The sequence below is a fragment of the Oculina patagonica genome, chromosome 7, assembly GCF_052425735.1.
Source record: "Oculina patagonica isolate OP01 chromosome 7, crgOcupat, whole genome shotgun sequence".
In the NCBI taxonomy this organism is placed as follows: domain Eukaryota; kingdom Metazoa; phylum Cnidaria; class Anthozoa; order Scleractinia; family Oculinidae; genus Oculina; species Oculina patagonica.
In genome coordinates, this window is record NC_135764.1 from 19,249,716 (window position 1) to 19,272,533 (window position 22,818).

General features: G+C 41.8%; 2 pseudogenes; both read right to left on the bottom strand.

The window, feature by feature from the left end:
• Nucleotides 1-16,499: 16,499 nt before the first annotated feature.
• On the bottom strand, nucleotides 16,500-17,790 carry LOC144659265 (uncharacterized; annotated as a pseudogene).
• A 278-nt stretch (nucleotides 17,791-18,068) lies between these two features.
• Nucleotides 18,069-21,930, bottom strand: LOC144659266 (uncharacterized; annotated as a pseudogene).
• Between the last annotated feature and the right edge of the window lie 888 nt (nucleotides 21,931-22,818).

The following is a 22,818-nucleotide window of genomic DNA, read 5'->3' on the forward strand; positions in this document are numbered from 1 at the left end:
GATTTTCACAACTTTGAGCACAGGTAACCAAAGCGTACTATGAGAGTTTGTATGGATTTACTAAGAAGGCTTGTATGGATTTGAAATAAAGTCGAGAAAAATATCCCTTTTTACCGGTGAAAAGTTATGATGAAACTTTAAACCTTACCTGGTGTCACGTTTTTGTATTTCTAGTGCTTTAGAAAGTCGTACGCGCGATTTTCGTCTTAACCGTCTGTTGCGTACTAAAAGAAAGACAAGGGTACGCGCGATTTTCGTCTTAACCGTCTGTTGCGTACTAAAAGAAAGACCTTGTCTTTCTTTTAGTACGCAACAGACGGTTATTATACCTAATCGTACCTTTTTGGTACGCTTCGGCTGCATATCAGGCGAGTTTGGTCGAGCCATGGTTCGTATTTTGGCGAGACGCAGTCGAGCCAAAATACCCATGGCGAGACCAAACGAGCCTGATATGCAGCCGAAGCGTACCAAAAAGGTACGATTAGGTATTTACCGTACCCAAATTCAGCAAAAAATCCGGTTATATTTATCGCTCTGTTGAAGCCATGCTTGCAAGGTACGTACTGTAAATTGTGATGACTTGGTCTTCGACACTTTTACCAAGTTCCTCTTCTGCCTTTTCCACTCGTTTGTTTAGAGTTTCATTCTCTACATTTCAAAATTAAATTTAGCGAAAAACTTGGAAATTCCGACTCCAATTTTTTCACTCTGAATGTCTCAGTACTCGTCGGCAAACATCGCGCAATTGGCAAGCGCGCTCAAGTTTAGTTTTGGCGGGAAAGTTTTTCTCTTTTTACGACCGCTTAACACCGCTAAATTTAAATTACGAAGTTCTGTTCTATTGGTAAAACGTCTTTTCAATTCATCACACAGTAACACTACTTTACTTCAAAGTGACCGTGATATGGGGGCATATCAGGTCAGTGACTTGATATCGTAGGATATCAGGACAGTAGATCTCGCTTCTGATTGGCTACTTGCGAATTTGGGTACGGTAAAGACGAAAATCGCGCGTACGACTTTCTAAAGCACTAGAAATACAAAAACGTGACACCAGGTAAGGTTTAAAGTTTCATCATAACTTTTCACCGGTAAAAAGGGATATTTTTCTCGACTTTATTTCAAATCCATACAAGCCTTCTTAGTACATCCATACAAACTCTCATAGTACGCTTTGGTTACCTGTGCTTTGAGTAAACGTCTCTACGTCACAGCCTTGTAATATGATCGTTTTGGCCGCGCGGCAAAATGGAACCACTTTTTAGCGGGATGTTTGAAACTTCAAGGCTCAAAAAAACTGGTTTCGCGACATTTCCAACTCCTAAAACCTTTCAATTCTATTTCATAAATGCCAAAACTTTTCAAAAATAGAATAAAAATTTTCATTTCATAGGCACTTTAAGTATTGCGAAAAGGCTGCACTTTGCTAAGTGTTACGAATTTATATTTTCTAGACGTCTAGTTCAATCGTTTATTTGTATTGTGCGAAAGATATTTTTTTAAGAAATAGAAAACATGTTCCGTGTTTCTATCGAGTTTTAGTAGAAACTCAGTTGTGTTCTATTGGAAATCCGCGAATCTGATTGGTTCTCCCACTGTTTTCTATTCGCCGATAGAAAACAGTCGCGCGCGCGTAGCTTTTTAAGCGGTAAATATTCTTGATTTTTGTCTTCAAAGTGCACAATATTGTAGGTTTTGGACAGAAATCCTTTGGAGTTTCTACTAAAACAATTAGACTACTCGCCCTCGTTTTCTATGAGCGATAGTCAACTCGGCTGCGCCTCGTCGACTATTTGCTCATAGAAAACTCGGGCTCGTAATCTAATTGTTAAATAGAAACACGAGTGGAAGTTTGGGAGAACGAGAAATGCTGTGGGAACACGAGTCGATAGACGAGTGTTTCCACAGCTTTTTTGAGTTCTCCCAAACTTTCACGAGTGTTTCTATAACTCGATAGAAACACGGAAAACATGTTTTCTATTTCTTTTAGAAAACAGCACAAAGAAAATAACGCACATCAAAGTAATATTTAGCGCTTTATTTAACATCAAAACGTAGATTCTCTTCACCTCGCGGTTTTACGTCATGAACATAATCAACCAATCATAGTAAGGAAGTCGATGATCAGAAATAAATCAACTGTTCAACATTTGCTTGAAGGCTAAAATTCACCGTTTTGTGCCAAACAAACAAAGAAAACAGGCCCCAAAATTAACGTAATTATGAGAAATAACTAAGCCGATGGTTTAACTGAAGTCAAGCACTGGAAGGAGTCAAGAATTGTGGTTTTATTTCGCTTCATCGACCTAACCGAATGGTTTGACGACCGACGCTGCCGATCGAGCGACTCGAACCTTGGAGGTGAAAGTGCATTATTTTTCTGTGAAAAGAAGTTTTACTCGGCATTCTGGACGAATATCTTGTCCTGTTGAGGAGCTGTGAATAGTTCTGAAGTGCTGTAAAGCCTAGAATGGAGTGAAGTTGCGCCAATTCATGTACTTCTTTGAAAGGTCAGCCGCTTCGATAATTTCTTTCACAGACTATTTTTGAATGTGTAGCGGGCTCTGTAAACATCTTACTCGCTTGTTTTCAAGTGTGCAAATATTTGTTTAGTCTTAACCTTGTTTTTGTCAGCTGTAACATTAAAATTTGGCACAATTCTTAGTTGTTGTTTTTGCATTGCTTATTTCAGCGCCGTGAATATTGATTGCCGTGTCTACGACAACTGTCTGTGTCTCCATCGAGTTATAGAAACACAATTTTTATCCAATCAGCGCACGTATTTACTTTGTGCTATTTTCTAATATAAATTGAGATCATTATGCAATCTTGAAAACATTCCAGATTTTCATTATTAAATAGAAACACGAAAAATTCAAATTTGGGAAAACAAGCCTGTCAAAATGACGCTGCCATGGTGATTTCAAGTTACTGGCACAATAACTAATCCTACCAAATTATTGCGAGATAAATTTTAGATAAACGCGCAAAGTTTGGCAGCGTTTGGTTGAATCTTGAAAAAGTTATAAGCGTCCAAAGTCAGCGCGGGCCTCAAAAGCCCCCCCTCCCCCCACCCCCGGCCTGAATAGGTTTAAGTGACTGTTTTTCCAGTTATTCTTTATTGTTCTGTACCCTGCCTTTCAAGTCAAAACAGATAGCTAATTATTAAGCGCCCGATTTTAAGCTTCTCAAGCTTCTCAAGCTTCTCAAGCTTCTTGTTTAACAATATAGTCTATGTGGTAGTCCCATTTTAAGTCGCTGCTGATGTAAACCCCAAAGAGTTTGTATTTTGAGGTTCGTTCAATTGAACCACAAAGGGGTTTTCTTGGAATCTGTAAAAAAACAGACAAACGGAAGCGATTTTTCACAGCACGTCATTGCATCTCCGAGGTTTGCATTGTCATATTTTTCCTTATGAACAGCAACCCTATTGTTTTTAAAGCTGTTTCTTGTTGCCAATTGATTTTAGAGGTAGTTGCCTGCAGCGTTTGAACCTTTGTATTTCACTGTCTTGTTTACACATTAGGACATTAGACTACCCTACTCGACCTCGTTTTCTATAAGCGTGTCACGCATTGCACGACTATGCGCATATTAAATAAGTAAAACAAAGAATGACACGGTTTATATTGGGCGTATTTACTTGCAACATACGCGTATAGCCGTCGCATTTGCCCTTTGGAATTTTGTATTGTATTCGAGCTAAAAAAAAATAAAAAGTTCCAACGGTCAAATGCGACGGCTATACAGTATGTTGCAAATAAATCCACCCATTGACTCGCACGCTAAAGCTTTTATCTAAGAGAAGAGTGCTATTTGACGATATGACACGCGATATGAAACGAGTGCAAAAGGACACACAGAAAGCACGCACGCGTGCTATAAGACACGCTTCCCTAGGCGTACGGGCAATTTTTTGCCGGGGGAGGGGGGTGGGCGGCAAACAATTTACCCAAATAATTTTCGCAAGCTTAATTTACGCGCCAGTTAAAATTCACCTTGATAAAAAAAAATGTCGAGATATTTATAACCGTTAACGTCTCTTTTACTCAACAGCGCACACTCGTCAACACAGCTACAGTGATACCATCCCACGATCAACGCCTTATTCCAACAACACAAGTTCCACCAACGATTGTGACAGCGAACCCGATCAAGTATTGACACATAACGAGCAGCCACCGAGAAAAAAGCGACAGCGAACGACCTTCCCGCCAATTGAAGTGTGGGAGCTGGAACGAGCGTACAAGCGGCGGCAAAATTTGATGAGTGAAGATGAGGAGGAACTGGTGCAGGGTGTTGGTAAACCTGGGTAGCAGAATGAATTTGAGTAGTATTGTAGGGATGTTTCTTGCGGGGGAATCTCATTAATTTGCGGGGGAATACATTGACGAGCGTGACGTCATAGACTTATGAATAAATTGCTGTGGATTTAATTAGGTAATGTCATGTAGGTATGTGTATGTTTTGTTATATTTTTTTTTGGCTGGTATTTAATATTTGATCAGCGTTGCGGTATAAGGTATTGTGCAATCGTTTTCAGTTTACTTAAATCACTAAACCATTAAGTTTATAGTTATTCAATCTTCTTATCGCATAAATTCTATCTATGGGCTTTATATTCCATACCCTTTAGTGACCTCAGTAATAAAAGCGATTAAAAAACTTAGTCATAAGCAAAACTGTCTCACATCGGCCTAACATCGAACCCACATTGGCCCTATATCGGTCTTACATCGGCCTCGCATCTGCCTTACACCGCCCCTACATCGGCCACACATCAACCCCACATCGGTCTCACATCGGCCCACCTCCTTCTCCTCCTCCACAATTTTATTGTTTGCCTATGCCACCACCACAATTCTATTGGTTTTCTCCTCCTCCACCAACCTCACCTCACCACCACCTCTTGCTCCTCTTCCTCTACAAAACCTTCACCTTGTTTTATGCGATGGCTATGGTTGTTACACATAGAATGGTTGTGGAGGTGGAGGAGGAGGATGTGGTGGCTGAGAAACTGTGTTCATGCTACCTCTTGTATTTCATCCGAAAATAAGTGCAGCACCATACAGGAAAAATTAAATAAACGCCGCGGCGCGTTATGGGTCATTTACGGTAAAACATCCTTACCATACTACTAATGTGAGTTAGTCCGGGAGCTAGGAGCACAGAAATGATGTTTTACGCTTCAAGAGTACTGAAAAGGTTTGACGACGGATTTCAAAAGATTAAAACCTCCTCTTTTACGCTAGGTAGTTTGAAGTTTCAAACTGTGGTATACGTTTTGAGTTACAGCTGTGTTTTTCTAAGTCGGACTAGATAAAAACAGAGATAAACGTGAAAACGAGGCCGATAATCACGACTCGATATTTTAAAAGAACTTCATCCAAGATGAATAAAAAATACCTGGATAGTTCTTAACACTATAAAAAGTCAACTTAAACCAAAAGAATCGCTGTTCTTCAGAGATCACATGTGGTGTATGCCCTCAACTTGTGAAGTATGGAAGAATCCTCGTACAATGTTAAATACGAACTAAAAAGTTTTTACCACGTAGGTAAGTAAAACAATTGCGCGTATAAGATACTTCATAAGGCTAAAAAAAGGAATGCGGTTCTCGAACTAATTAATTTCCGAAAAAAAAATCGTAAGCAACAGCTGCCAATCATACATGCTCCATCGGTTGACACTTTTAAAACTAAGCTTAAAACGTTTTTATTCAATAATGACCTTTAGTATTTTTCTTTTTTTAATGAATTTTAGTATTTCATAATGAACTTCAGTATTTTTTATGAATTTTAGTATTTTTAATGAACTTTAGATTTTAAGAATTTAGTATTTTATCCTATTGTAATTAAATATTTTTACTTGTAACGGCATTGAGATTTTTAATGTAATGCACTAGAAATAAATTATTATACATTTTCAGGAGCCTCGTTTTCAAGCTAAGCGACGGTGATCAGTGGCGAACTACAAATTAACTTAGATAGATAAAGGCAACGCAGCCGTATTGTCAAAGGTACTGTAAGTCAAGAATATTGAAACAATATTGTAACAAGAGTAATATAATGTCTTTTGTGTTTTCTCTGCCCGCAATGTTTCCATATTGAAATTTTCATTCGCCGAAAAATGAGGTAGCAAAATGACTTCTTCCACGTGTTATCATAATTGGAGTCTCACGACTGACACTGCCAAACGCAGATATGTTTGCAGAACTTTTTAAATATTTTAAGCAGAAATAAATATATGAAAAACCTCTGAAAGTGACGTCGGTATTTGTAAAAAGTCAACGGTCGAAGAAATCAGCACCAAACGTCAACTAACAACGACGGTTACTCCGGAACGAAAGCAAGGAAAAAGGCCTACAACAGAACTAGATAAACATTTAACATTTAACGGGCAATTCAAGGAAGTCGCTGCAGTTTTCTGTAGAAAGTGCAATTGGGGAAATCGAAGACACGGCTGAAGGCGAAAAGGCGACAAAGGATCAAGATCAAGATCATCGTTCGATAATTTGGACAAGTCAGCCGCAGGGTAGCCCAATGATTCCAAATCCTGGAGCTGATCTTCGATAATGCTCTTTAGTGGTGAAATAATAAGAATCGCTGCATTATCGCACAGATTTTCGTTTAAAATTTCGTGGTTCTATGCACGCACAAACATTCGATAAATCAAACTCTGGCCGTAACCAGTAGGAAAAACCGCCAGGCCATCGGCTATCGGCTAGAAGAGCCCTGACAGCAGATTCTTGCTCCGATCAGGTTTCAAGACAATATTTCATTAGCAAGATTTACGTCTCTAAAAGCACTTGCTAATACGTCCATGTCTGCCGCCATCTTAGTTGTTTGTGAAATAAAATTGTGAAACTTGCATTTTACAATACGCATTGTTTCCTAGCCAATCAGAATTTTGCGGCCGCCAGCGGCCGCAGAAATGAGCAACAGAGGGTTCTTAGAGCATGCGTACCTCCCCTTCTCGTCCCCACTCTCTCTCCATTTTTTCCCTCTCTCACTCTCTTTCTATCCAACTCCCCCTCCCTCCCCTTTAGACGCCTGCTACGCAGGTCAATTGTGACAATGCTCAATCGCATGGGCAATAGTTCGTCTTATGACGAAATTGAAAGCGTCGATTCCAGTCTTGCAGTTGAGATCTTAGCTAAATCTGAGCAGAACCAGGTAGTCTTGCCTTCTAATATCTCACCCGGTGTCTATCCAAGCAGCAGCAGACAACAGAGACATCAACGAGGAAACTCTCGATGAAAAGAACATTACGCATGCGACCACCTTAGCTGTGTTCCAAAGAAAGTCATTTGGTCCTGAATGCCAACCTAAAGTCTACGGCGATCACTCTGTCAGGAAGAGATCAATCGAAGCAAGTGCAAACTTCAATGATATTCTTGAGTATTCACCGCGCGGAAAACGACCCCTCTGTCACATAGTTTATTGGAACTTTAAAGGATGAAAGGTTTCAAGCAACTGAAGATAAGTACCTTTCTTCATGCACCACTGATTTGGTTTGGGCTTTGACTCGAATGCCAGCATTCTTTCAGCAAGAACCTGAAACCAAAGTTGAGCGACAGAAGCAATCACTTCCAAGTTGGAGTGGCTTCAATTCGCTATTATATCCTGAAATACTCTGATTGTCCATCGTGGGTTACTGCCTGATGCTTCATGGCGCATCAACGGAACTAAGCACAATCTACACCGCCCAAAAACAACTTCAGAAAATGTGTAAATGCATCCGCCAGGAAGACGCAGTCGTCACCTTTGATCTAGCCATCTACTTAAAGGCGAAGCAGATTCAATGGTCTTCTCCAGATGAGTTTTAGGACACGGTGATCCGTCTAGCGAGCTTCCACATTGCCCTGAACTTTTTGGCCCTTCTCGGAAAAAATACCGAAATTCTGGATAGGAAGATCTTTTAATCGATTCTGGAGTATACGGGGCGGGTACAACGACGGCTATAATAAAAGGGAAATCGTACAATTGCGCGGTTAGGGCTCATAAGCTCGTTATGGAGGCCCTTTTTCGTATAAGCTGGCAAGCGTTCCTTAACTGGATTAAAGAGTCGAGTAGAGAAATTGAAATGAATAAAGTTGTCCAGAAACGTGAATCTTGCAAGAGTGCACTGGAGAACAGGAAGGGAGTCCCCGAGAGTGTCGAATAGTTGAAGTCTGAACTGAGTGAGGAATTGCTTACTATGTTCAACGCCTTTAGAGATAAGCGCAGTTCTTATTCCTTTTTTTTTCTTTCTGAAGCGAATACATCACTATGATGTTGTTAATTCTTCAGTTCATCAAAGCAGAAAGAACAGGCGACTGGCCGCTACACATTAGGGACTGGTCAATAAGTATCAGGGGGGTGGGCCGGAGCAATTGGAAAAGTGGTGGCTCAAAAATTTGTGACCCACCCCTTCCGTCTGGTTCAAAACCGACTAACCCACCCCTGACAGGGGGTTGAAAATTACATGACCCAGCCCCTTTGCTAAAAAAAAATCAAGGGACCTATCATTTCTTTATCATCTGTTAGGGGTTGGAGATTTTTTATTTGACTTCAGCTTTTTAAGTGAAATTCCCTACATAGACATTTTCCCTGATGAACACTGCTGTTCCATGTACGTCTTTTTTCCATTTCTTGACACACCAAAGAAGGATGAATTTATCACTTCTCATGCTAGCCTTTTGTAAGTTTTCCACATATTTGTGTGTTAAGTCCATGGGGAAATTTAGACACAAACATATGCAAAAAACTGAATCAGTATATGATATTAATTCATAATCAATTATATATTGAAGAGTTCATATTTTTATACAGAAATTAATAACATAAATAAAATACAACCACTGTCCATCATTCATATTTGCAAATTGTTTGAGAAATATATCTTATTACCATGCGCGAGGGCCGTACTGGGCGAATATTAGCCCGAGGTCTTGACAGTACGGTCCCGAGCAAGCTTGGTTAATAAGAGATTTATTACACGACTAGAAACTTTGTGTAGTGGGAATTGCTACCCGGTAGATGTCGTGGAAAACAATGTGCGGCAGAACTTTTACGCTCGCTATTTATTTCTGTGTTTAAGGTCATTTCATTTTCAAAGCAATAAAAACTCCGAAAAAATCTTGCAAAAAAATCTAGCAAAAATCTTGCGCTAAATCGCGAGGGAATTAGCGCGGGATCATCCGGGACAAAACCCGGTCCGATACTTGGAAAATATCGGCCCTCGCGGGACCGGAAATTAAGTAATCTGATTGACTGATTTAGTTATTAGCCCTCGGACCACCTTAGTTGTGTAATAAAAGAGTTTACTGGTATTTAAAGGCCTAAAGCCCAGCGTGAATCTATGCAGGTTGAAGAGAGTCAGGTAAAACTAATGATATGATTACAAGCCATCTAGGGGGGTCAGGGGGTATGCTCCCCCGGGAAAATTTTATATTTGGGCCTTTTGAAATCGCTATAAATTTATTTAAAACTGCTTACATGGAGAAATTTATCAATTTTATATACTGATGAATACAACTTTTCTTGGAACTATAACAGTTAAAAGTGAATAAATAAGATTACCCACCCCCTACGTGTAGATCAAAATTACATAACCCACCCCTTTTCGAGAGCTCAAAAACTGATGACCCACCCCCTTTCTGCTCCGGCCCACCCCCCTGTACTTCTTGACCAGTCCCTTACAGTGACATCGGAGATGACTCCCTTTTTCTTTGCCATGGACTGACAAAACTATGCAAAGTGGCTTCCCGTTTACCTTGCAGACATGGCGGCACTAAGCTCCAAACATCCTCTTGTTCATTAAGAGTTCTTAGATGGAAATCATTCAGTAAGCCTTTCCCAACATCCATTTCAAAAGTCTCCACTGACATGGCCTTGGAACAATCCATAAACCCAAAATCAAAAGGCGAGATCATTGAGTATCATTGGCATCAGCCAGAATCCAAATGCACTGGATCGGTGGTTTGTAACTAGCCAAGAACGTGCTGCCATTACCACGGCCTTTCAAGAGATGTGTAGCCTGAATGATCCAAATGAAAACAGTACTTACAAAGAAAATTCATCCAAGAGAATACATCGTGACGAGAGTGAAGTGCAGAAGCTTCTTACTTGTTTGGATTCAGGGGTGATGACAAATCCTTTTTTCCAAAGAGGTCGACCAACTTTTAAACATCGCAAGTGGTGTCGTCCTTCCAATTGACATCACCGAGCGCTTAGTGAAAAGCACAACATCAGGACGCACGCAGATGAACGAATTCATTTAGAAGCGCTTAAATTCAAACGGCATCGATTTTGGGTAGCCAATTCGAAGCCTCAAGATCAAAACATTTGATTTGGCAGTGAAGAAAGTGGCAGTTAAAGCGGCAGATTAGAAGATGTTAACCATAAACGGAGACAAAGACTTGTTTGGTCGTTTGTTGTTGTCGGCAGCAAAGGTGCGAAATGTGGATATCACAGAAGTTCTAAGTTATGAACTCACCTCAGTTCCTATCTCCCTTGTCCATCCCAATGGTTCGTTGCTAAGGCTGCCAAAAATGTCCTTCCTTTTATTTTAGAAAAGGAAGAAGTCGTAGAATCAAGACTTACCAAACGGCGCGGAATACCAGTTGCACACATAGTTGACGGAATGGAACTAGTTTAAGCGACAAAGTCTTCCGGAGCAGCAACATTTGGTGCCCTTGCTACCAAGTACTTCAAAGTTGTCATCTCTCCACTCAGAGAACCTGATTGTTGCTGGGTGGACGTTTTATTTGATAAGTATTGGCAAGAATCCATAAAGAGTGCAGAGCGAAAGTAGAGGGGTGAGGGAAATGCATTGGAAGTAGTCATTACATGTAACAGACCAACAGCACCAGTTCCTAAGCAATGGCAGGAATACGTTTCAAACCCACGAAGCAAGACTAACCTTGTTTCCTTCCTATCAGAATCGTGGCGTGAGACTACCATGGAACAACTTCCTCAAGGAAAGAGGTGGTGGCTTTAGAAATGTAAAGCTTGCTGTCTCAATGAAAAGGGGAGGTTCAGAAACCGTGAGATCATTACACGCGATCACGAAGACGCTGACACAAGGCTTCTATTACATGCCCAACATGCTGAGAAGGATGGTGCAAGATTTGTGATCCAATCGCCAGATATCGACGTACTGGTCCTAAACATTTCACATTGCGAAGATGCCAAGAGCCAAGATGCCAAGAGCTGTGGTTCCGGACTGGAAGCAAAGAACGAATAAGAAACATTCCAGCGCACACAATTGCGGCAAGACTTGGCAGACATGTGTAAGTCGATTCCTGCCTTTCACGCATTAACTGGATGCGACACTACTAGTTCCCTGTCTGGAATTGGAAAGCGAAATGCTTGGAAGATTCTTTGCAAAAACAAAAGTCATCAAGAAAGCTAAGCATAGTTTGGGCTAACGCCAAATGTAGACAGGAAGACAGCAAATGAAGCAGAGACTTTTATCTATAGTTTGTATCCTTCTTCAAAGAAGACCCCTTTATACTGCGTTATTTCATGTTTTGTCACAAGAAACAAAGCAGTGAGTCCCTGCCACCAACATCCGATAGCCTTTCTCTCCACATCCAGAGGTGTAGTTATCAAACATTTGTTTGAAGGAGTGCCTTGATAGCTACGCAAAATTAACCGTCACCAGTTGGACATGGATGGCAAAGCAGTGAAGGCCAGCTTCGATAGATGGGCTTCCCTTTAGTGATTACCCTTAGTTTGACACCCCTTACCTTTTTGTCTTTGCCAACAATAAGCTCTTCTACTTTCCCCATCTTCCAGTTGCTTCTCTTAACGTTATCTTCGTGTACTAAGACAACTTCGCCTGCTCTTGCCTTGTTGTTGTATTCCTCTTAAATACGGTGGTGTTCTCTCAAATCAGTTAAGTATTCTTTGAGCCACCGATTCCAAAAATGCACTCGCAACCTCGCTAGATACCTGAACCTTCGCAGGAAGCCTGTTTGGTTTTCCTTTTCATCATCTCTTACCTCTGCGGGAAAACTCAGCAATCGACGACAATAGATAAGGTGCGATGGCGTAAGCATTTCGGCTCCTATCTCGTCGTATTCATAAGTAAGCGGACGGGAATTCATGGTCGCTTCCACTTCGGTCAGCACAGTTAGCAATTCACTAGCGTTGAGCTTTGCATTGCCGAGCACCTTTCTAAGACAACGCTTGGCAGTGCCTATTAGTCGCTCGTAAAATCCACCCCACCAGGGAGTCTTTTCCAAATTAAATTTCCAGTCTATCCGATTCGATTCCTTCACTCCGTCGCTGTCACACAATCTCTTCACCAACTTTGTCTGAAATAATAACCGATGGTGTACCTTTTCTAGCTGCAAATTGTCTCAAACATAGTACAAATGTAGTTGCTTTAAGATCGGTTACCAAATCCAAGTACGCAGCTCGCGTCACGCAACAAGTAAACAAAGCCACATAAGCCTTGACTATTTCTCCTGGTTTCGTTTTAACGAACAACGGCCCAGCAAAATCGATACCTACCTTAGAGAAAGGCGGAGATTCTCTAACCCTGAATTCCGGTTAAGCCGCCGTTGGTGGTGCTTCAAATGGTTTACACTGCTCTTTCTTGCACGTCACATATTCTCTCAAAACCTTTTTAACGACCTGTCGGCCCTTGGGCACCCAAAGCCTTGACCTGAGTTCGCCCAGTGTTGCTCTCACTCCCCTGTGATGTACCTTTCTATGGCACTCTTCAATGAGAAGTTTTGTGAGCCGGTGATCCTTTGCAAGGATGATAGGCTGCTGAGCTTTCATGTCTAAGTCGGAATTTTCTAATCTTCTCCGACATTTCAACACGCCACCATGATCTTCCAATTTCCATTTGCTGGTCAAGTCTTGGTAAGAAACTCTCGTCTTGGAGGTTAGCAGGGTCGAAGAAACGGCTCCAGAAACCTCACACACAAAGTAAATAATAGCTCAGTACGCCTTTCTACTTGCATCTGCAAATCCGTGCAGCAAACAGTTTAACTTACCTTGTCCTATTCCATGGACACATCTCGGAACATGAATCTCTTTCGTCTCTTTCAAGTCTCTTAGCCATCCAATCCAACTCTTCTCAATTTCGCTGGTTATTCGTTCGTCCCAGTCTACTTTGCTTACACACAACTCTTGAGATAAAACTTTCATGCCAACAATTACTGGACTCAGAAAGCCTAGGGGGTCATACATACCTGCGAACACCTTCAAAATGTTTCGTTTCGGAACGGGTAACCCATCTGCTTTTTCAACCATTTCAGACAACTCAAACACAAACGTATCACTTTCGCAATTCCACGACAGCCCTGGTATTTTTTCACTCTTGGTTTTTACCTTTGCTCCGATTGTGGCTTTGGCGTAACTTTCGTCAGCGCTTTCGATCTGTTTGTCTACGTTCGACTCGCCACGCATTTCGCGCTTTGTTATTTTTGCTTTTAACTCCTTGCTGTTAGTCAAACTTTTCCTCAATTTAAACCCACTTATCGCAAGTCTTGTCTTTGCCTTTTCATACAACTCACCTGCCTCCCGACTGGTCGTTTGCCCTGTGACGATATCATCGACGTAAAAACTCTTTTTCATAACCCGCACGAACTCTGGGTCGATCTCAATAAACCGATCTAAATGGTACTGGAGTGTTGCATTAAAGGAGAAGTTCACTCCAGATTTTTTTCTTTACGCCAATAAAACGTTTAGACAAAGATATGTAATTCACCAAAACTTCAGCCTCCAACGTGCGCTTTAACCCTGCGAAATCTTTCCCAAATCTCGATAACTGAACGCCGCCATCTTGGAGCTGGTAATGTATGCGTGACGTCAAAGAGCTCAGCCTAAAGTTTTATGGAAAAATTTAAATTCTCGAAACTCCTTGTTTCTTTGTAGTGGCTTTTATTTGTCAAATTGCCTGTTTGTGCAGCTCCATTTTGCTCAAACAGAGCTTCAAGCAATACAAAATCAAAGAGTTGATTATTAAAATTTTCCCGCCAAACTTCAGCTTCAAGATGGCGGCGTTCTGTTGTCGAGTTTTGGCAAAGATTTTGTAGGGTTATAGCGAACGTTGGAGGCTGAAATTTTGGTGAATAACATATCTTTTTGTTAACTTTTTATTGGCGTAAATAAAATAAATGGCCATTCTGGAGTGAACTTCTCCTTTAAGAAGAAACGGCGAGCAGTTGACTCCATACGCAACACGACGGAATCTGTAAACAACAGGGTCTAATTGCTCGCTGTCAACACTCTTCACCCAAAGAAACCTCAAACAATCCCTGTCACGCTCGTTGACCACAATATTGTGATACGCCTTCTTAATATCACCTACTAACGAAACGCGCTTCTTTCTAAATCGAACGAGAGTGTCAAACAATAATGGAGATAAAGCAGGCCCCACGTGCAGACAGTCGTTTAGATATGCCCCAAGTCGCTCGTTTTTCGTTGCATCTATAGTTACTTAAATAAAATCGCTTTGAAATCAAGCGAGAAAGACCACTTGAGTAAAAGCACCTTTGAAATCGCGCGGGATTCATTTCTGTGAACGCGCGCGCGAAGGAAAACAAATGACACTTGCCGAGGAATGGCTCGGAACGAGCGACTTGTGTCACTTGCAGGAAATCGATTCTGGCTGACGTTTATTGCCGCGAAAAATTGAATCATGCTTGTCAGCCCTGAATTGGTTTCTTTTAGTGTATTGACGACAGTTTCGTGCGCCGTGTGCAGCTGACGCGCGCTGTGGCGTGTGTTAAAATTGTGCTTTTCTTCCCTTTTTGATGGGAAATCATACTTAGGGCCGTTGATGACTCCCTCATTTCTGTAAGATTTAAAAGGGACAGGCACAAAGACATTTGTGTTGTTTGTTCTAAAACTGGTTTAACTGCCGATGTGAAAAGGAAACAAGTCTGAAAAGTTAAACGCAAGCTTGTCTCGCGAGCAGCGCGCGCTAAGTTGGCGGGCACTGCGCGCTCAGTAAGTTCGCGCGTAATACAATATGATTGACATAATCTAGATGGCGTCACCGGTGGAAAAATCCACCGGTGACGCCATATTTTAGAATTGGCGCGCTGCAGGTGAGACAAGTCGCTCGTTCCGCAACGATCCTCCGCAATGTTGTTTCTCATGCCCGCTCGCGCCCTTCGTTTCCGTATCCAGCGGTCTCCTGCGAATCTAACGAGCGACTTGGAGCAAGTCTAACAGTCGTTAAGAGACACCCCCTTTTCCTTCTTTAGATGATGCGTCATACACTACTCTAACCTTGGTTGTTTTGGCGTCCTTACGTAGGACAGCATGGTGCGGAAGGTAGTGAATCTTATCAACTGTTCTCACGGCAACCCTTTAGATTATTCCAGCCTCTTCTTGTTCTTTGATTATTGCATCATAGGTGTCTAGAATATCGGTGTCGCTTCTGAGTCTTTCCAATTGTCCCTTGAGCCGTTTCCTGCTGGCTTGGTAATTGCTCGGCAGAGGCCCATGTGCTTCTTTCCAGGGTAGAAACACTTATATTTTTTCATTAAACCTTTCAACGCTTTGTGAACTTCATCATCTTTTCGAATTCCTAATGTTTCGTGGTCCCACAGTTTTTGTGCGCTTTCCTCCAATTCCCGGCATTCTACATTGCGTGACATGTTATGACTCACAAGATGAACACTTACCTGTGAATCATCACAAAATCCCTTTAAGGGCCCCGACAAAACCCAACCCAAGCGCTTTTCAATGGCGACGGGTTCGTCAGGCTCCCCCCTTATTGTTCTCCCCCCTTGAAAGGACCAGAAATAATTCGCCCCGATGAGCAGGTCGATTTCGAGAATCTCCCTATCTCGGCTGACATCAGAAAACCACAAGTCTTGTAGATGGGGGTACTTGGTTTTCCTGGCCTCAAGATGTCATTTCTAATTTGTGTTATGTTGGGCACCTCATACGCTTCAGTGCTAATCCCACTCCCTCGCTGCAAAGGGAAAACATCAAATTCGTACACGCCCCTCATTCCACTATCTCTTGCTTGCTGTCCAAAAGTACTTATTTCTACCCACTCCTTTCTTCCCTCTCGTAGTCCCGCTAACTGGACAGCTCTAGTGGTAATAAAGAACTTATGACTTCCCGCGTCAAATAACACCCGTACCCTGGAACTCTTATTTCCCGAAATAATTGCCCGGGCTGTTTGCAATTCAACCCTACCCATAGAACCCACATAAAGAGTGGGACTGGCATGGCTGGCTTGACTGACGTTTTGCAAGACATAATTATCACCATTGTTGGCGCGATTGACTTGACGCCGCGGTGCCTGGTACGCGTTGTGACCCCAATAACAAATAAAAATGTGATGCCCTGGTTTCTTACAATTGTTACATAAACTTTCAGACGTACAATGACATAAAATATGCCCCTTACTAACACAAATAAAACATCTTCCGTTCTTACGTAACAATTCCTTTCGTTCCTCTACAGATGTAACGTTCTCACAATTCTCATGGGCGTGTTTACCCTAACAATAGGCACACAAATTGTTCGTCCTGGCTAAGAGGGTGCTGGCTGACAAGGGTCCGCCCCCAAATCTTCCTTGATCTCAGTCGCTCGCTCGTCTTTCGGTCTTCTCCTTTCTAAAACAATGTTCCTCATTCGCAGTTCAAGTTCACAAAGCAATTCCTTAAGCATCTCCTCCATTTTTCATTCTTTGTACTTGTTTCCCCTCGTTATTTGCAGTCTGACTGTCTCGGGAAGTTTGGTCAGGATTGAAGGGACGACAATGCCTTCATACGTAGTTGCATTTACTCCTAGTGCTTGTAGACCTCGATGATGCACTTCTACAGTGTTGCACAGCCTGCGTAGGGAAACAGTGTCCTTTTCATGGTACACGGATGGAACTTGCAGTCGGTCATTTACGTGCGCTCTCTTTATCGTAATCTTTCGCCCAAATCTCCGTTGCAAAATGTCAATGGAGGCCTCATAGTTCGCCGCTGTCAACGACAAACCAGCAATCGAGGTTCGCGGTGCTCCAACAAGAAGCCCACGTAGGTAACTAAATTTTTCTACGGGCGACAATTTGGAGTTGGTGTGAATTGCGCTTTCAAAACTGTCCCAGAATTTCTGCCACTCCTCAACTTTTCCCGTAAAACGCTTCGTTTCTAGCTTGGCGAGTCTAACGTTGTTGACATGCGGACTTTTGTCGTTGATATTCAGGCCAGAATGATTTGTCTCCAAATCGCTGTCTTGATTTTGAACGCCCGATTTGCGGGATACGAGGTCACTTAGAGAAGTGCTCAAAGCCTTTATCTCGTCCCTTGTGTCCCCGGCACGTTGAACTTCTTCGGCAATTTCGCCATTCAATACACCTTCTATTTGGACGAAAATGTTCAAGATTTCTTCATCTAACTTTTTTAGTGAATCCAATCGCTACTCGAGCGTTTCTTTTAATTGCACAGCTTTAAGATGCTGCCTCTGGTCGAATGATTCTAACAGGGCCTTCGTATCCTCCACCACTTGTTGAAGGTGTGTTTGAAGACCCTTTCGCTTTAACGCCACATTTTCCTCGAGACTTGCTTCTTTGCATTTTTTCTTCGTTTTCACCATTCTGGCACGGAGGACCACATGTACGGGAAATTATCCCGGCGCTGGTCGCAATCAAACAGAGGACTGTATCTATTCAACAATATTCAGTTTATTTCAACGTTCAACTCGTACACTTCGACAATCTAATCTATTCTGTCCGTACTTTTACAATGCTGTTTCATTTACTTAGATTACTAACATCACGTGATTACAACTGCCAACTGCCACACGATAGCTTGTGTGTTAACCCAGTACCCATTCTCCAAATATATAGAAACAATGTAAAGCAAAGTCTCTTCTTTGGAATCAAAAGTGCATGCAGACATTACAGTAAGCTTACATACTATCAAAAACCCTGTGTACCATCACTTGTACCCTAATTGCAAAAAAATTACCATTTCAAAGAACAAAAAACCTGGTCAGAGTACTACACAATTTCTTCCCCAAATTTATTATTCGAAATGACGTCACTTCAAATCACCTTTAACAGAACGGCTAAACGCTTTTAAGTATTTTTTTATAAACGCTTTTAACGTATTATTTGATATGATCGTCATAGTGTTCAACAAGTAAGGAGTAACTGCTGAGTTCCTCGTGGCAAATCCAACAAGTGAACGTCTTGACATGGCTTTGCTTGACATCTGTCAAAGTGGATCTCGCTGATGACGACATATCATAAACATTAGCACAGGCAGACAAGTCTCTGTGTTTGAGGCCGCGTGACTTAAGCGTCACGGTATGCGCTATTTGATCCCATACATTCACTGTAATTTGTAACGATTGACCTCCGCTTGAGTCAACTGATCGTGAGAAATGCTCCATAAAATACTGAATTTCGCATCTTTTCATCCCAAACGTTGATCTACTGTAAGCCAGATAAATAAAGTTCACTTACCTTTCATCTTTTGTATGATCTTTTGTGTTTTCATGGGGTTTTGAGGCCGTTAATTCCTCGATAGTCGTCACCGCCCCCAGCTAAAGTAAGAAAAAATGACAAGACTGGCAACTTCGACGGCCCGCCGAGATCGACAGCCTCCCAGTTTTCGGCCAATTTCTCCAATTCCACGCGTCGCTCGCCATCCAGCCTCGGGCAAGGTAAAGGTAGGTCATTTGCAAAGATCTGTGCCAAAAATCGCCGCAATCGCTCGGTTCTAACATGCTTAAAAGCCGCCGCGAATTTCCAATTTTGCTGCGAAATCGCCATCGTCAGAGGATGTGAGCAACAGAGGTCGCTCATAACGCCGATATCAAATTCAAATTAATCGGAAACAACGGACAGATTACGCCCGCCAGCGACAAAATTAACCCTTGCCCCATCCCACAGCGCACGGCATGTCTGTGATAACAGCAAACTGCGTAACCTTTTTTGCTAGCTCTACATCTTGTTTTCCTAAGAAAGAGGCACAATTTTAATTAATGGGCTATTAAAAAAGTGAATGCTTAAAGCATAACTATAGAAAACGCAAATTATTGATGTGGGTTTTTCGTCTGACATGCCGTGCGCTGTGGGATGGGGCAAGGGTTAATTTTGTCGCTGGCGGGCGTAATCTGACCGTTGTTTTCGATTAATTTGATATCGGCGTTATGAGCGACCTCTGTTGCTCACATCCTCTGACGATGGCGATTTCGCAGCAAAATTGGAAATTCGCGGCGGCTTTTAAGCATGTTAGAACCGAGCGATTGCGGCGATTTTTGGCACAGATCTTTGAAAATGACCTACCTTTAACTTGCCCGAGGCTGGATGGCGAGCGACGCGTGGAATTGGAGAAATTGGCCGAAAACTGGGAGGCTGTCGATCTCGGCGGGCCATCGAAGTTGCCAGCCTTGTCATTTTTTTCGACGTTTTTGCTTGTGTACAAGCTAAAAACGTAGAATAGGGGTTAGTGGACAAAATTTGGAACCACATATTTGTAAACTCTCAAGGGACTTTTTTAATTTATCAAGGGACTGTTTTAATTTATCAAGGGATTACTTTTCGCTGTGGGTGATCACTTGCGATCTCGTGAAAAAAATGTGACTTGTCACATTTACAAACGTTATATAACAATTTTAAAAGTGACATGTCAGCTTTCTTATCTCAACGCACGTGTGTCTGAAAGGCGATCTATAAAAAGCGTCGCACAAACAATGGATTGCGTAACTAAAACACGATTAAATAATCACTAGCACTTACATCGTTTAAAAGTTACAAACGTCAAAAATAAACCATACCAAAAAACTCGCTCTTTTCAAAGATATTATTGAAGTTAAAACAAATGCAAGAGATGGGGGCTTCTTTTAGCTTAGGAGCGGTTAAAAATTAGGCCAAATTTGGTCGCTACATGTAAGCGCAACTCTATTTCGTCATCAGCCTAGGTCGTTAGGGACGTGACCTCGCGTTGACAGGGAATGACAGCAATGTTGCATGAATCGGCTTTACAACATGCGATCGTATCTACGCAGTTCGAGTGGAATTTCAGTCAAAGACAGCAAAATTCTTTCGTATTTCATCTTCAAATATAATTCGAAAGCATTCACTGTATATATGGCTTTTGTTTAATCATGGGTCTTGATATCCGACCCTCGCAGAGCCTTGACAAAACGCAGCTTGAGTGTGACGATTTGTTTACGCCCCAATTATATGCGCAATGTTTTCTCCGACAGTAGTCGGAAATATCCATATTTTTTTTTTCGTGCTTTTTCGTGGAGCAATCGTAACGATACGGCCTTGAACACATTGAACAGCGGTCTACCCGGCTATAACAATTCAAATATGGCGTCGCAAAAACAAAGCGTCGAACGCATATTTTGCTGTTTCATTTGCTAATTTCGCTGCCGTAATCGACTGCCTCGAAAGGTCCTTGCAATTTTAAAGTATAGAATTGTCAGATCTCGGTGAAATTTGCACTGTTTATTTGTGTAATGTTAAGGAATATGTGTATAAATACCCGGCGCGGACGAGCAATTTTTGACAAAATTATATGGCTGCATTTCCTACGCGAAGATAGGAAATTGTTAAACTAAACTACAAAAAAACTGTAATGATAAGTTCGAAGAACAATGCACAGGATAAACCTTCGACTCATACTTCATGCAAAAACGTCGACATCTCGAAGAGACTTTGATTTCTTACTTTAGCTGGGGGCGGTGACGACTATCGAGGAATTAACGGCCTCAAAACCCCATGAAAACACAAAAGATCATACAAAAGATGAAAGGTAAGTGAACTTTATTTATCTGGCTTACAGTAGATCAACGTTTGGGATGAAAAGATGCGAAATTCAGTATTTTATGGAGCATTTCTCACGATCAGTTGACTCAAGCGGAGGTCAATCGTTACAAATTACAGTGAATGTATGGGATCAAATAGCGCATACCGTGACGCTTAAGTCACGCGGCCTCAAACACAGAGACTTGTCTGCTTGTGACATTAGCAAGATCCTTATCCTGTTTGGAATACAGGGCGTTGTAATGCTTCTTGCTGTGCATTTTGAGACTTTGTAACCGAAAATAACTTTTGCAGTACACCTGGCATACATATGGCTTCTCTTTAGTATGGGATTTTTCATGTTTTCGCAAATTTCCCGCTTGGCTAAAACACCTATCACAGGTTTGACATTGATATGGCTTTTCTCCAGTATGGGATCTTTCATGTATTCGTAAATACCCTGCTTGACGAAAACACCTGCCACAGGTTTTGCATGGATATGGCTATTTCTGCAGTGTGGGATCTTTCATGTGACCGCAAATTGCCCAGTGTACTAAAACGTTTGTCACAGGTATTACATTTAAAAGGCTTCACTCCAGTGTGGGATCTTTCATGTACCTGCAAATTTCCTACTTCGCTAAAACACTTGTTGCAGGTTTTGCATTGATAAGGCTTTTCTCCTGTATGGGATCTTTCATGCACCCACAACTTGCACGCTGCACTAAAACACTTTTCACTGGTTTTACATTTAAAAGGCTTCACACCAGTGTGGAATCTTTCATGTATCTGCAAATATCCTGCTTGACCAAAGCACTTGTTACAGTATTTGCACTGATATGGCTTTTCTCCAGTGTGGGATCATTCATGCACCTGCAATCTGCCTGCTGCACTAAAACACTTGTCACAGGTTTTACATTTAAAAGGTTTCTCTCCAGTGTGGGTCCTTTCATGTATCTGCAAACCTCCTAAGGTGCTAAAACACCTGTTACAGATTTTGCATTGATATGGCTTTTCTCCGGAATGGGATCTTTCGTGGACCCGCAACCTCCACGCTGCATTAAAACACTTGTCACATGTTTTACATTGAAATGGCTTTTCCCCAGTGTGGCGTCTTTCATGTATCTGCAAATTTCCTGAGGTGCTAAAGCACTTGTCACAGGTTCTGCATCGATGGGGCTTCTCTCCGTTGTGGGTTCTTTTTCGTCTTAACATTCTTCAACTGGCACCTGTAATAAAGAGTGCAAAAACCTACTTACTGTGGCATTCCCACACGCATACACACAAAGATACTGATTTGAACATCTGCATGTAAAGTACCCGTTAATCTAAGGAGTAACAATAAACCAAGGCAGTATACAAGAGCTTAATGCTCAACCACCTAACTGTTTAATCCAGGTATCAGTTAGTACATAAACTCTAAAACTTAATCATTAATTACGAAGGACATTGACACAGCAACAATAAAACCATACCCATCTTGTTCGTATTACGGTATAATTTAATGACCCGTTCAAACAGCATTGCTACCAGGCAAAATGAACAAACATTGCAAAGATTACAAATTCCAAGACTTTCAGAGAAACTGTGAAAGTTTGTTTCAAATCAAAACCACACAGATATTTAATCCCCAAAGGTGTCTGTACTAGGAGACCTTGTGGTCAATAACCTTGCAAATGCTGCTCATTCATCCACCTGCATGTTTTTCTGCCACTATGAAAGGCACTTGGCATATATGATTCTAAGAAACACTCCTTTAAACGTTTTAAGCCTTCACTTCGAAAAAAGTAGCAATGTTCCGTTCTGTTAAAAAGGAGAAGCCACGAGCCAAGCGGCCCACACTGCCGGAGCTTATCCAGGTTTCCGTAGCATTAAGCAGCTAGGAATTGATATTTCTACTCCCCCCTTGAATGGGATGCTAGTCCATTGCAGGGTTCCCCCAGCATTATGTCGCCGGAACCCATTTATGCACCTGGGTGGAGTGAGGCACTATGAGAGCAAAGTGTCTTGCCCAAGAACACAACACAAGTGACCCCGGCCGGGGCTCGAACTCGGACCACTTGATCCGGAATCCGGCGCTCTAACCATTAGGCCACCGCACCT